General features: G+C 35.7%; 1 protein-coding gene and 1 long non-coding RNA gene across 2 annotated transcripts in view; one reads left to right on the plus strand and one right to left on the minus strand.

Annotated features, from left to right (window-relative positions):
* The window catches only part of Tusp (WD40 superfamily protein Tusp), a 91,132-nt gene that overhangs the window by 53,776 nt on the left and 23,304 nt on the right, over positions 1-14,052 (plus strand). The gene's annotated exons all lie outside the window — the stretch shown is intronic.
* LOC143265708 (uncharacterized) overlaps positions 1-14,052 on the minus strand; it is a 78,096-nt gene that overhangs the window by 38,597 nt on the left and 25,447 nt on the right. The window lies entirely within an intron of this gene.

The following is a 14,052-nucleotide window of genomic DNA, read 5'->3' on the forward strand; positions in this document are numbered from 1 at the left end:
CCATGCATTCCTATATGATCCACATATTACAAAACCATGCGTTGTCACATCATCCACATATGACAAAACCATGCATTCTCACATCATCCACATATTACAAAATCATGCATTCTGACATCATACATAAATGACAAAACTATACATGCTCACATCATCCACATATTACAAAATATAACGGAAGTGTTCACGGTAGAATCTTTGGGTCACGCGCCAACTCGTGGGTTGACATCCGTAAATGTCTCGTCTATCCATAGCCACGTAACACGGAAATCGAGCCAAAAAGGGCAGAGGGATTCTTCCAGATACGTGTCGCATACTCTCACCTTGACACTGAAAAACCGGCTGTACGTATGACGGAAGAAACGTCATTGATTTAACGAAACGGGCTCAGAGAGAAACATTACGGCACTTCTGCCGCAGCTCTTACTGCAATGCATATTAGTCGTATTGGAGATAAAAGTAATATAAGAGCGATACACGAATTAGCATTAACATTTGTCTCCATCTAGCGATGTTAATCATCATTGTTTGTTCCTTCTTGTGTTCGCATGTTTCGATTCAATTTTGTTCTCTTTATATTCCTCTCACGTAATTCTGATTATATTTTATATCGTTCTTGAATAAATAGTTTTTCTGTTTTGTACATAATTAATTACGACACTTTATTCGTCCACGGATCTCCTCACCTTCAACAGGTTATGGGCCCAGAAGATTGCGGAATTAAAAGTGTACGGAAAATAATTAATTAAAAAGCCTGATCGTTAGTTTTTTTGAAACGGTTATTTTTTGTGTTAACGGGTATCATGGCTTCTGGAATTGTACGGATTGATTCTCTTAACAAAGAGAATTATGATACTTGGAAGATGCAAATGCAGGCTTTGCTTATAAAGAACGATGCATGGATTTATGTGAGCGGTGAATTCAAGAAACCGATCGTCGTTGCCGGAGACATCGTTTCTGAAAATGCTGCGAAAGAATGGACAAAAAACGACAGCAAAGCAAAATCGGACATTATTTTGTCGATAAGCCCGTCGGAATTAAAGCAAATTAAAAATTGCGAAACATCTCGCGAAGTGTGGTTAAAACTGGAAGAGATTTATCAATCTAAAGGACCAGCGCGAAAAGCCACATTATTAAAGAAGCTGATGTTGCAAAGAATGGATGAAAACGAAGATGTTCGTGAACATATTCGGAAATTTTTTGATATCATCGATAAACTGAGCGAGATGGAAGTCCATATAAATGAAGATTTATTAACAATCATGCTCTTATATAGTTTGCCAACAACTTTTGAAAATTTTCGTTGTGCTATTGAGTCTCGTGACGAATTGCCATCACCGGAAACTTTGCGCATCAAAATTATTGAAGAAAGTGACGCTCGGAAGAACGACGCACGAAGCAATGTTCAAGGCGCTATGGTTGTAAATAAAAGTTTTCGGAAATGGAATCAGAAGAAGAAGGCAACGGAAAAGAAAGACGTGAGTGTTAAGGAAAATTTCAAATATCAGTGTCATCGGTGTCGTAAGTACGGTCATAAAGCCGCGGATTGTAGGAAATTTAAAGACGATCGCGGATCAAATCCAAATAAAGCTGAAGATGTCGGATTATGTACGTTTCTCGAATGTACTGATAAACATGAAGTGTTGCGAGTAGACAGTTCGAGTAATGCCGGTAATTGGTGTATAGATAGTGGCGCAACTTCACATCTATGTAACAACTTGAACGAATTCACGAACATCGAATATTCGAGTCTCGGAAAATTAAATCTCGCGAACAGTACGTCGACCAAAATAACGGGAAGAGGAACGGTTTCTTTCTCGACAAAAGCTTATAATAATGAGAAGAACATTCGGTTGGATGATGCGTTATACGTACCGGATCTTCGAACAAATTTGTTATCAGTCGCGAAAATTACGGATAAAGGTTTTAAGGTTACATTTACTAAAACCAAAGCCGTGGTGACAGACAGTAACGGAAGTACGAAATTAGTAGCAAATCGTATCGGTGGATTATATTATGTGCGCGGAAATTCACACGGCGAGTGTAATGCTATTTCGCAAAATACATCGTCAAACGCGCCGGGTACGTTAATGTCGTGGCATCGTCGTCTTGGACATGTTAATTGTAAAGATCTTATCCAAGCGGTACGCGGAAAAATGATACAAGGAATTGATTTACCGGAACGTGATTCGGAATTAGAGTGCGACATTTGTATTCGTGGAAAAATGACACGAACGCCTTTTCCGAAGAAGTCAACGCGGGAAACAGATTTACTGGAGATCATTCATTCCGATGTTTGTGGTCCGATGAAGACTATTTCGAATGGGAAAGCTAAATATTTTGTAACTTTCATCGACGATCATTCGAGATGGACTGAGGTACGTTTTCTCAAATCAAAAGACGAAGTCTTTGAAGCTTTTAAGGAATTTAAGCAACTCGTCGAGAATTTGAAAGGTAAAAAAATTAAATATTTACAATCCGATAATGGCGGAGAATATATGAGTCGCGAATTTAATAATTATTTGAGGGAACACGGAATTTCAAGAAGATTATCTGTTGCAAGAAATCCGGAACAAAATGGTGTTGCTGAGAGAAAGAACCGGACTTTATTGGAAACTGCAAGGTGTCTTCTGTTGCAGGCAGGTCTTTCTTCATCATTTTGGGCTGAGGCAGTTAATACAGCGAATTATATTAGGAATCGTTGTCCAACTAGAAGTTTAGTAAACAAAACGCCGTACGAAGCTTGGACACATCGGAAACCAGACGTGGGAAACATGAAGGATTTTGGATGTAAAGTATTTCTTTTAAATCGAGAATCTAACAGAGATAAGTTTCAGTCGCGTTGTAAGGAAGGTATTCTTGTCGGCTATTCTGATAATTCCAAAGGATACAGGATTTGGTTGCCGAAAGATCGAAAAGTTGAAATTGCGCGTGACGTTAAATTTCTGGAAAATAAAGGAACTCGATTTGTAGATCATGAAAAAGTAACGTTCGACAAAGAAGACGAAACGGAAGAAGAAGAAATACCTCACGGAATTGACATTGAGCTGAAGCCATCAATCAGCGTTGAAAATAATGATTTTTCGGGTAATGAATTTGACGATTTTCAGGAAGATTTGCCAGATGAGCAAAACGTCGAAGAGGAACGACCAGACGAAACGCCTAGAGTAGGTCGTGGAAGATCACGTGGAAGACCGAGACTACTTCGTACTGGTTTGAGGGGAAGACCACGGAAATTATTTCAAATGCCAAGCGAACTTGCAGGTAATGTTGAGGAGAATTACGCATTTGTATCGGAAATTACCATGAAGCAAGCGATGTCCAGTCCAGAAGTGAATGAATGGATAAGAGCTATGGCAACCGAGGTAAAGTCAATTATTAAAAATGATACGTGGGAAGTGGTTTCTCGACCGAAAAATTGTGACGTTATCGGGAGTAGAATGGTTTTACGAAATAAATGTCGACCGGATGGAACTATTGAGAAAAGGAAGGCGCGTCTTGTTGCTCAGGGATTCTCACAACGTCCGGGAATTCATTTTAATCAGACATTTGCTCCTGTAGCTAGATTAAGTTCTATTCGTCTTTTAATTGCTATAGCAGCGCGTTATGGAATGACTATTGAACAGCTTGATGTCACAACAGCATATTTGAATGGTGTACTGGATGAAGAAATATTTATGTCACCGCCTAAAATGTTAAATGAAGCGTTGGAATCACTTATTGAGTCAGAAGGTAAAAATAGTCAAATTAAAATTAAGGCACAACGCATGTTAAAGGAATTATCGTCTGGGGACAAAGTTTGTCGTCTCAAGAAATCTCTATACGGCCTACGACAGGCTGGAAAGTGCTGGTACAATCGATTGGACAAAGCTCTGAAGAAATATGGAATGTCAAATTGTCACAGCGACCCTTGTGTATATCATGCAGGTCAAGGGGAAGACTTATTGCTGATGACGGTATATGTTGATGATATTTTGATAATTTCCAGAAATGTTAAGGCGATATCGGCAATGAAGAGGAATCTTTCCCAAGAGTTTGAAGTTAAGGACCTTGGTAGTGTTGGCTACTGTTTAGGTATCGAATTTGCTCGTCGGGAAAACAATATCACTATGCATCAAAAGGGTTTCATCAGGGAAATTCTGGATCGTTTTGGGATGACCGAATGCAGGCCAGTCAGTACTCCTGTCGATCCGAATGTGAAGTTGACGAAACCGGAAGGCGAACCTGATAGTGATATTCTCAAGCTGCCTTATCGAGAATTGGTCGGAGCTCTAATGTACCTGGCGGTTGCTACGAGGCCAGATATTGCGTTTGCAGTTGGATATTTAAGTCAATTTAATGACTGTTTTGGGTCTATTCATTGGACAGCTGCTAAACGTGTATTGCGTTATCTGAAAGGAACCATGAATTTAGGACTTTCTTTCTGTTCAGATTCTGATACAATAAAAGGATTCGTGGATGCAGACTGGGGAAACTGTTTGATTGATAGACGATCATTTACCGGATATGTTTTCACCCTAAGTGGAGCGGCCATATCATGGGAAGCGAGAAAACAGAGAACAGTAGCATTATCATCAACTGAAGCTGAATATATGGCTGTCACTGAAGCTGCAAAAGAATCTATATATTTACGTAATTTCTTACAGGAATTGGGATTCTCGAATCTTACAAATATTGTATTGTACAACGACAATCTGGGAGCCAAACGAATGGCAGATAATGCATCTTTTACGGCCAGAAGCAAACATATAGATTTAAGACATCATTTCGTACGAGAAGTTTTGAAAAATCGAGAAATGAGAATTGAATATATTTCTACGGATGAGATGCCTGCAGATATGATGACCAAGGGTCTTCCAGGGCCTAAACACAAGAAGTGTTCTGAAAGAATTGGACTTCGAGCAATTTCCTGCTGAAACGTGCGAATTAATGCAATTAATGCGTGTCTCGAGGGGAAGTATTGGAGATAAAAGTAATATAAGAGCGATACACGAATTAGCATTAACATTTGTCTCCATCTAGCGATGTTAATCATCATTGTTTGTTCCTTCTTGTGTTCGCATGTTTCGATTCAATTTTGTTCTCTTTATATTCCTCTCACGTAATTCTGATTATATTTTATATCGTTCTTGAATAAATAGTTTTTCTGTTTTGTACATAATTAATTACGACACTTTATTCGTCCACGGATCTCCTCACCTTCAACAAGTCGTTCGATGTGTCGCGAGGCAGACAGATTTTGCTCGCGAAACCAGGGGGAAAAACCGTGGAAACGAAGGAGAACGAAAGAGAAATCGAGTCAACTGACTACTTACGGAAGAAACTCGTGTTTTATCGGGCAAAGAACGCAGCCAGGGTTTGTTAATTGACGATACGACCAGCGTCTAGTTAACTAATTCTGAAGGGAAAAAACACGAGGGAGTGGTGGCAATTACACGGTCTGAAGACCGGAAGAGCAGCGAAAAAAGCGTGACAGAAAAAGAAACTAGAGATAACTGCTCTCGGAGTGTGCTCAAAGGATTATGCAACTCGGATCTAAGCAAAATCCCCTGAAGTTCGTGTACAGGATGTTTCATTTATTATGTTAACATATGTTAATTATGTATCCGTTGTCTTTAACGAATGTACTTTGGGGTGCATTCGATTATTAACAGTATTTTTGGAAGCTTTTCTGATTTTTATAAGTTCTTAGATTTTTTAAATTCTCAAGTTTCCTACTTCCCACATTTCCAAATTTTCCAAGTTCAGATATTTCTCAAGGTTTGCTTTGGCAAATTTTTAAATCTCAAAATTTTAAAAATTCCAAATCTTCATATTTCTAATTAGTCAAATTTTCAAATTCCTAAATGTTTAATTTTGTACAAATTTTTTATTTTATAAAAATTAAAAATTTACAAACTTTCAAATTGTCAGATTTACAAATTGTCAAATTTATAAATCGTCAAATTTACAAATTGTCAAACTTACAAATTGTTAATTTCACAAATTGTCAAATTTACAAATTTTCGTATTTTCAAATGGTGACCATAAATATGGCATTGTATGAATTAATGAAAGAGCCTGTATAGCGAGGAAGGTGTAAAACGCCTGTGCACACCGTGAAAATTAAACTGGGAATATTTACATTGCGCGAATATTATGCGAAATATATGTGTTAGGCAACAGAATTTCAGAGAATCTGCGTAATTACGGTACTACGCCGTAATTGCGTGTATTATAATCCAATCTAAAGAGGTGCAATCTGGAAGGAAGCGGTTGCAAAAATTAGATGGACGCCATATTCCGGTCGTTATTAGATTTTAACGTTTATTAACTCTCCGAATAAAACGATTGTACAATTCGTAGAATTTTAAACACCTGGAGACATTAAATTTCTAAATTCCCACTTTCAGAAAATTAGAAATTAGAAATTTTAAATTTTAAATATTTGATAATCTAAAACCATCAGATTTCTAATTTTTAACTTTTAAAAAGAAAATTTGACATTTAGAATTTTTTAAAATCAAAAAGTATCAAATGTCTGTACTTTAACTTTTAAAAATGAAATATCAAATTTAAAATATTTAAAAATCTAAAAATATTAAATATCTGAATTTTAACTTTTAAAAATGTAATATCAAATTTACAATATTTAAAAATCTAAAAATATTAAATATCTGAACTTTAACTTTTAAAAATAAAATATGAAATTTAAAATATTGAAAAATTGAAGACCTTAAATTTCAAAATTTCCAAGTTTGGAAAGTCCAATATTTATTAAATTTAAAAACATCAACTTCACAAAATCCCCAAATACGCACAACAATTGTAAATTTTCGAGTCATCGATTTAAAAAAGTCTTCAATCTTTCAAATACAGATATTCGATCGCTCGGTAAGTGTACGCCACATATTTAACCATCCACTAACTTTCTTTTCACAACATTTACAATCGCTAACAACCTAAGTATCATTCCTGAATCCTGAAATACAGACATGCAACAATTTCAAATTTTCAAGTCATCGATTTAAAAAAATCTTCAACCTTTCAAATATAGATATTCGACCGCTCGATAAGTGTACGCCACGTATTTGACTATCCACTAACTTTCACTCTTTTCACTACATTTACAGTCGATAACAACCTAAGTATCATTACTGAATCCCCAAAAGGAGAATTTATAACAAATCCATTAATCAATGAATTATCAATCAATTATCCATTGACGACAAATAGTTCGAGAGAATCTAACAATATCGACGTCGTAGATTAATTGCTCAGCGATCGATCTTCGACCATCTGCTTTCGCAAGGACGAGAAGAGAAATCGAAGGAGGGTTAAAATCTCAGGTCGCTGTTTCGCAAATGCACGAAGGAAATTCAGGAACGTGACACGGGTGTCAAGACGATATTTCAATCGTTTTGTGTACGCCATAGTCGGAATATGGGATCGTAACTATCGCGCATTAGCGTAAAAGAGCGAAAATGTTAGGGGTGGAAGAGAAAGAGAGAGTTATTGATGGGTTCGTGGAACGCTTTTCACGGTACGGAAATTTTCCATCATCTCGCGTTTTAGTACTCCGTAAGCTTGGCTCCCTTTTATAAGTACTCGCGATGATAAATCGTGTTATTACACAGCTCCGAGACTTTTCTCGGATTCAACGGATCTGTATGGATATCTCGTGTGACGAATTTCTTCGTCGACGTCGCAAATTGAATGTACATGTCTGAGTGGATCTATTGTAGGTATGCAGCACGTGAATTTTCTACAGTTTGAGAATTTTGTTTGGTAAATGAATGGAAGGCAAACTGGTTTTTTGGTAATCAAGCATGGTGAAGAGTAGAGTTCTGTGGAAATTGGGGAATTTTTAATTTTAATAAACGAACAATTGAATAATCGAATAATTGAATAGTCGAATAATCGAATATTCGAATAATCGAATAATCGAATGATCGAATAATTGAATAATTGAATAATTGGATGTTTGATTAATTGAAGAATTAAAGAATTGAATATTCAAATAATTGAATAATTGAATAATTGTGTAATTGAAGAATTAAAGAATTGAATATTCAAATAATTTAATAATTAAATAATTGAGTAATTGAAGAATTGAAGAATTGAACAAAGGACGAATTGGATAATGGAAGAATTGACGAATTGAATAATTGAGGAATTGAAAAACTGAAAAATTGAAGAACTGAAAAGTTGATAAATTGAGAATTTGAAAAATTAAGAAATTGAAGAATTGAGAAATTGAAAAATTGAGATATTGAGGAATTGAGAAATTAAGAAATTGAAGAACTGAAAAATTGAAAAACTGAAGAACTAAAAAATTGAAAAATGGAAAAATTGAAAAATCGAAAAATCGAAAAATTGAAAAATTGAAAAATTGAAAAATTGAAAAATTGAAAAATTGAAAAATTGAAAAATTGAAAAATTGAAAAGTTATGATTCCTTTTACACAGTCGTGTTATTTTCAATTTCAGGCTTCATCCCCTACAAATTAATCCCCTAAAAAGCCTTCGTTAATCCATAATTAAAACGTGAAGATAATTAAAACGTTAATATAACTTCATTACGCGAAGTTCATTAAATTATCAAGTTTGTAAAAAATGTTCGCATTCGAGTTTTTATCAGACTCACTAGGGATAACAATAATTTCAGGCGAAATAACTTCTGCGAATGTGATATTAATCTTGATTTAGACGACAGAAGGTAAAGAGGTATATTATCGTAGAAGTAATACAAATACGGCGCGTATTAAGCTGAAAGTAAAACGACGATACAAAAGTGATCAACCTGTGTACGATAAATCTTTTCCATTGGAGAACAAATAGAATATCTATCGTTTACTTTAATACGATGCCATTGATGCACATATATGTTTTCTTCGTTTCTTTAAAACAGAAGTTATATCGCAGTAATGTATTAATGGCAAGTTTGAGTTCAATATATCGAAGAAATTTCTGTGAAATTATAGACAATTATTTCTAAATTCTAAATTCTTGTCATTTAACAAATTTTGGAAATTTTTGTATTTCTCAGATTATTGAATATTTGATTTACGAAATTTAGAAAATGTAAATTATCAATAACTCCGACTTTTCTAATTTATAATATGAATTTGATCTTCCAAACATCTGGCATCTTCCAACATCTTCCAATGAATGAATTCCAGGTGAATTCTATCAAATTCACAAATTGGAAAATTTCATAGTTTCATTCTCCTCTGAAGCCATTACAAAAATCCTGAAGCTCACAGTTTCCGCATTCGATATTTGAACAAATCGTGATTTCTCGTCACGAGCACATTTTTATTCGCGCAGGACATTCGTAAAATCGTATCCCATAAACCGTAAAACACGATTTTCCATCTTCCGCTGATACATCGTCAAAGTCGAAATATTACCAGAAGCGATTTCCCTTTTACGCGGGCATGAATAGTCTAACAACGTTCGAGAGTGTAACGACTGTGAGCATAATAAAAATCTGATCAATGGAGGCGGATGAAAAGTATGTTATATAAATCGTGAGAACATGACTGGCCAAGGAAGTCGAGACACGATGTGGATAGAGTAAAGGTTCTGATCGATAAGAAGCTATGGTCGCTTGGAATACTCTCGTGGCAGTGGAACCGTGCAGAATGCGAGATTGTGGGAAACGTCTGGAGCAACCGATATACATTCGAAGACGTCGAGAATTCCTTCTTCCAGGAAACATCGCTCCCTTCCCGAGATTTATACGAATATCTAACCCTCGGCCGCTGTTATATTACGCGAAATTCCACGTGGCTTTACAACGGAATTAAATAACTTCCTGTATTTTCAGATATTCAAATTTTTGGATGTTCTTATAAATTTTCAAAACGTATTATTAAACTTCTACACTCTTGAATTTGAGAACTTGAAGATTTGGGGTTTTTGAAGTTAAAGATTCTTTAATTTTTATTTAATTTTTAAGTAATATCAATTTAATCTTAATTTGGTGTTCATTTTATTTCAATGTAATTGTAGATTTTATTAACAATTTAATTACGAGTTCGAGTTCGAGTTCGATTTCAAGTTCGAGTTCGAGTTCGAGTTTGATATCGATTTCAAGTTCGAGTTCGAGTTCGAGTTCGATATCGATTTCAAGTTCGAGTTCGAGTTCGATATCGATTTCGAGTTCGAGTTCGAGTTCAATATCGATTTCAAGTTCGAGTTCGAGTTCGAGTTCGAGTTCGAGTTCGAGTTCGATATCGATTTCGAGTTCGAGTTCGAGTTCGCTATCGATATCGATTTCAAGTTCGAGTTCGAGTTCGATATCGACTTCAAGTTCGAGTTCGAGTTCGATATCGATTTCAAGTTCGAGTTCGAGTTCGAGTTCGATATCGATTTCAAGTTCGAGTTCGAGTTCGAGTTCGATATCGATTTCAAGTTTGAGTTCGATATCGATTTCAAGTTCGAGTTCGAGTTCGAGTTCGATATCGATTTCAAGTTCGAGTTCGAGTTCGATATCGATATCGATTTCAAGTTCGAGTTCGAGTTCGATTTCTCGAAGTAATTAGTATTAAAATCGTCCTCACCTTGAAACAACTGCAAAATCTACAAAAGTCATCAATACATCCATTAAAAAGTACAAAATTACACAAATAATAAACTAACCATCACCTTCAATAAAAGAAATAGAATTAATCACAAATATAAGTAAAATAAAACATTTTAAATCAATATAAAAAAAGTTAAACCTGATTATAAATATAAAATGTTAAATACTGACTGAACATAATTAACAATTTCCGTGTACATTTAAATAAAGTACACAGAAATGATATTTAAAATATAAGAGATCAAACATACGTACGTACAATATACGAGAATGATGAGAGATTGTTAGAAAGTAGAGAAAGTATGTAGATTTCAGATATTTTTTATTGTAGTCTGCAAAGCAAGGTACTATGAAGGCGAAAAATGAAGGGACTGTGAGTACAAATCCTTTTGCAGCACACAAAGACTTGGTTCTTGGTCTTTGATCTTACCAGTGTAATACACTTCCTCAATGAAAAGATGAGCAGACAAACGAATAGAAGAAACAAAGGATGTCTCTGCTCGTAAGGATCCAGGAAGATCAAAAAGGTCATTAGACTGTGAATTAAATTATTATAACAAAAGGACATTTAATCACTTCTTGCCTTTCATTGGAAAAATTTGAATGAGTCTGACATTTGCAATTTTTACGATTTGTTACATTTTGAAGTGAAGTCATTTCAGAAATATTAAAATATGAAGATATTTTTTGGGGAAGAAATTTTAGGATTTGTGAATTCTGGAAACGTGAGAAATATTTGAAGATTTTTTAATTCAAGTATTGTTTCTTTAATTTGGAAGATTACGAATACTTATTTTAGTAGTAAATTAAGTATTATAAATAAAATTATGATTAATATTTAAAGTTTAAAGTTTTATAAAATTTAAAAACACAAAGATTCCAAGATTTTTAAATTTAAAAAACTGAGAGATCCTCAATGTATAACAAACTTTAAGACCATTCCAATTAAACTCCAATTTCACTTCGTTATTAAATTTCCAGATCAAAAAACATAGCAACAAAAGCCCTCATTTTATAAAAAATTGTTCAACGAAACTTCAGAATCGGAGTCCAGAGTAGAAACTACTAAAACTTCCAACAGTCTAAATTAGCCCAGATTATCGTTCGCAATGTTCATTAAAATATTAAAACTTTCATTTTCGAGCGACTCTTCACTTGCACACATTGTATCAGAAACTTTCGCCGACGAATATTAAAAGAAGATTTTCTATATAGCCTCTTTTTAGCTCAAGTACCGCACGGTGTCTGAGGCTCGTCGCTTAAGGCAAATTACGCTATGAATAACGAACTATGCTGGCCGAGACCTTGATGGTTTTCATCGTATGACCCAGAACTTAGCCCAGATTAAACATTTTCTGGAATCTGCGAAGCCTGCTATATTGAATCTATAACTTGCTGCATGACTAAACAAGAGATTTGCGGAAACTTTTTTTTTAAGACAATTTAGAGTTAAAATAGATTAGCGAGTGTCTGATAAGTTAGATACACTTTGTTTACTACCGGTAGGAAATTTAAAAAAATGGAAGAGGAGTCAATGAGTGAAACTTGTAACGCACGTGAGGAACCTAAATTTGCATAAACTTCCAATATCAATTTGTACAATTGATAAATTCAAAATATACCTAACATTTCAACGTTCTCTATTTATCTTAACTTGCACTATTTTCACGAGTCCGAGTGACGCACTCGAACTTCAGCTGTGATCAATTTCACTCGAATTTTGACTACGCTTCAATTTGGAGTTCAAGTCCAATTATTTGCACAGTCGATTGATACCAAATTGACATAACATTTCAACTTTCTTTGTCTGTTTTAATATTGTAGCTGTGATCGGTTCTGACTGACGCACCCGACAAATAAATCATAGGTTAACTGCAGTTATTAGGTTGTGAACCGCCAAAAAACTTGTTGATCAAGGTTAATATTTACTGGCATTACAATTTTTAAATGATGAATTGTAACTTTTTAAAGAATGTCGTCAGCAATATTAAGTGACGATTAAACGACGCGTGGACTCATTAGAATTCCCAGCAAGTGACTATAAGTGGACTGTATCTGAAAATTTCACTTCGAACGACTAGAGTTTTGCTATGTACTTGACCGATGTCTCTTCGAAGAATTTTTACGTTTTGCTGGGCGTATTTTTGTGACGTTGGTAAACAGTTTCTTTTGGTTTAGGTAAAATTCGAGTGGAGATGGAAATGCGAGTAAGATCTTTCTCAAAGTGCAAGTAATACCAAGCAATACTAATAGTAAACTGCAAACTACTGAGGTTAAGGTTTCACAAGATGTGACTAACAAACCAAAAATACTAAACTATAATGACTCCTTAAGTCTTATTGATTTGAAGCTACCGTAGGAAAAACTGTTAAAGTATCACTAAAAACTTCTAAGGTCCACTCCTCTTTCTGTAACATATGTTCTACAATATGCATTTTACAAGCAGATTAAACTTTCCTAAAGAAGCAATTCAAAATCGACCGAATTCCCGCCAATTTCTCACCACCATATTCCCGACATACATGGTGTGTTCCATAAGTAATGCGAAGTATTTTTTTTAAAGGAATTGATTGTACCAATTCTTACAAATACTTAAAATTCTTCAAAGTACTGCCCTTGGACATCTACACATTTTTGCCAGCGACGCTGCCATAAACGGTACGCTTCCTGGAATGCGTTTTCCGGAACCGCTTTTAGGGCCTCGGTCACGGCCGCTTGAATGTCTTGTACGGACGAGAAACGCGTTCCTTTCAGGGGTGTCTTGATCCGGGGGAACAAGAAAAAGTCTGCCGGTGCCAGGTCAGGACTATAGGGGGGTTGGGGAAGCGTTAACACTTGGTTTTGGGTCAAAAACTCTCGTACTCGCAGCGCGTTGTGGCAAAGCGCGTTGTCGTGATGCAGTATTCAGGTACCGGAGATGTGTTTTCTCGTCCTGACAACCCTTTTTCGCAGTCTTTCCAGCATATTCACTTAGTAGGCGGTGTTAACTGTCTGTCCTTCAGGAAGAAATTCTTTATGGACTGTTTGACGGACTGTTTTGCTGGTTTGTGGCCGCCCGGAGCGTTGATCGTCGCGAACCTCTTCCCGCCCTTCCTTAAAGGTCTTTAACCACCTCGAAACTTGTGAATACCACAGAACAGAGTCCCCATAAGCCTCACGAATCATTTTATTTGTCTCCTCAAGAGATTTGTTTAGTTTAGCACAAAAGCTTTATCGCGTATCGTTGTTCCGATTGTCGACTCCATTTTCTCCGTGACACGGTCACCAAACAGGGGGTCACAAAAATTAACGTCCTGTCCCTTTCACAGCTCGGAGATCCCTCGGACCGGGTTCGTTGGAAAGCTAAGGGTCCCCCGCATCTAACGCACGTGGTCCGATCCCCCTCCGACCAACAGGAGCGGCTCAGGAATTTCCTTCGCATTACTTATGGAACACACCATGTATATCAACAATATCTTTCTCCACAAAATAATGAAATGAATA

The sequence above is a fragment of the Megachile rotundata genome, chromosome 13, assembly GCF_050947335.1.
Source record: "Megachile rotundata isolate GNS110a chromosome 13, iyMegRotu1, whole genome shotgun sequence".
In the NCBI taxonomy this organism is placed as follows: domain Eukaryota; kingdom Metazoa; phylum Arthropoda; class Insecta; order Hymenoptera; family Megachilidae; genus Megachile; species Megachile rotundata.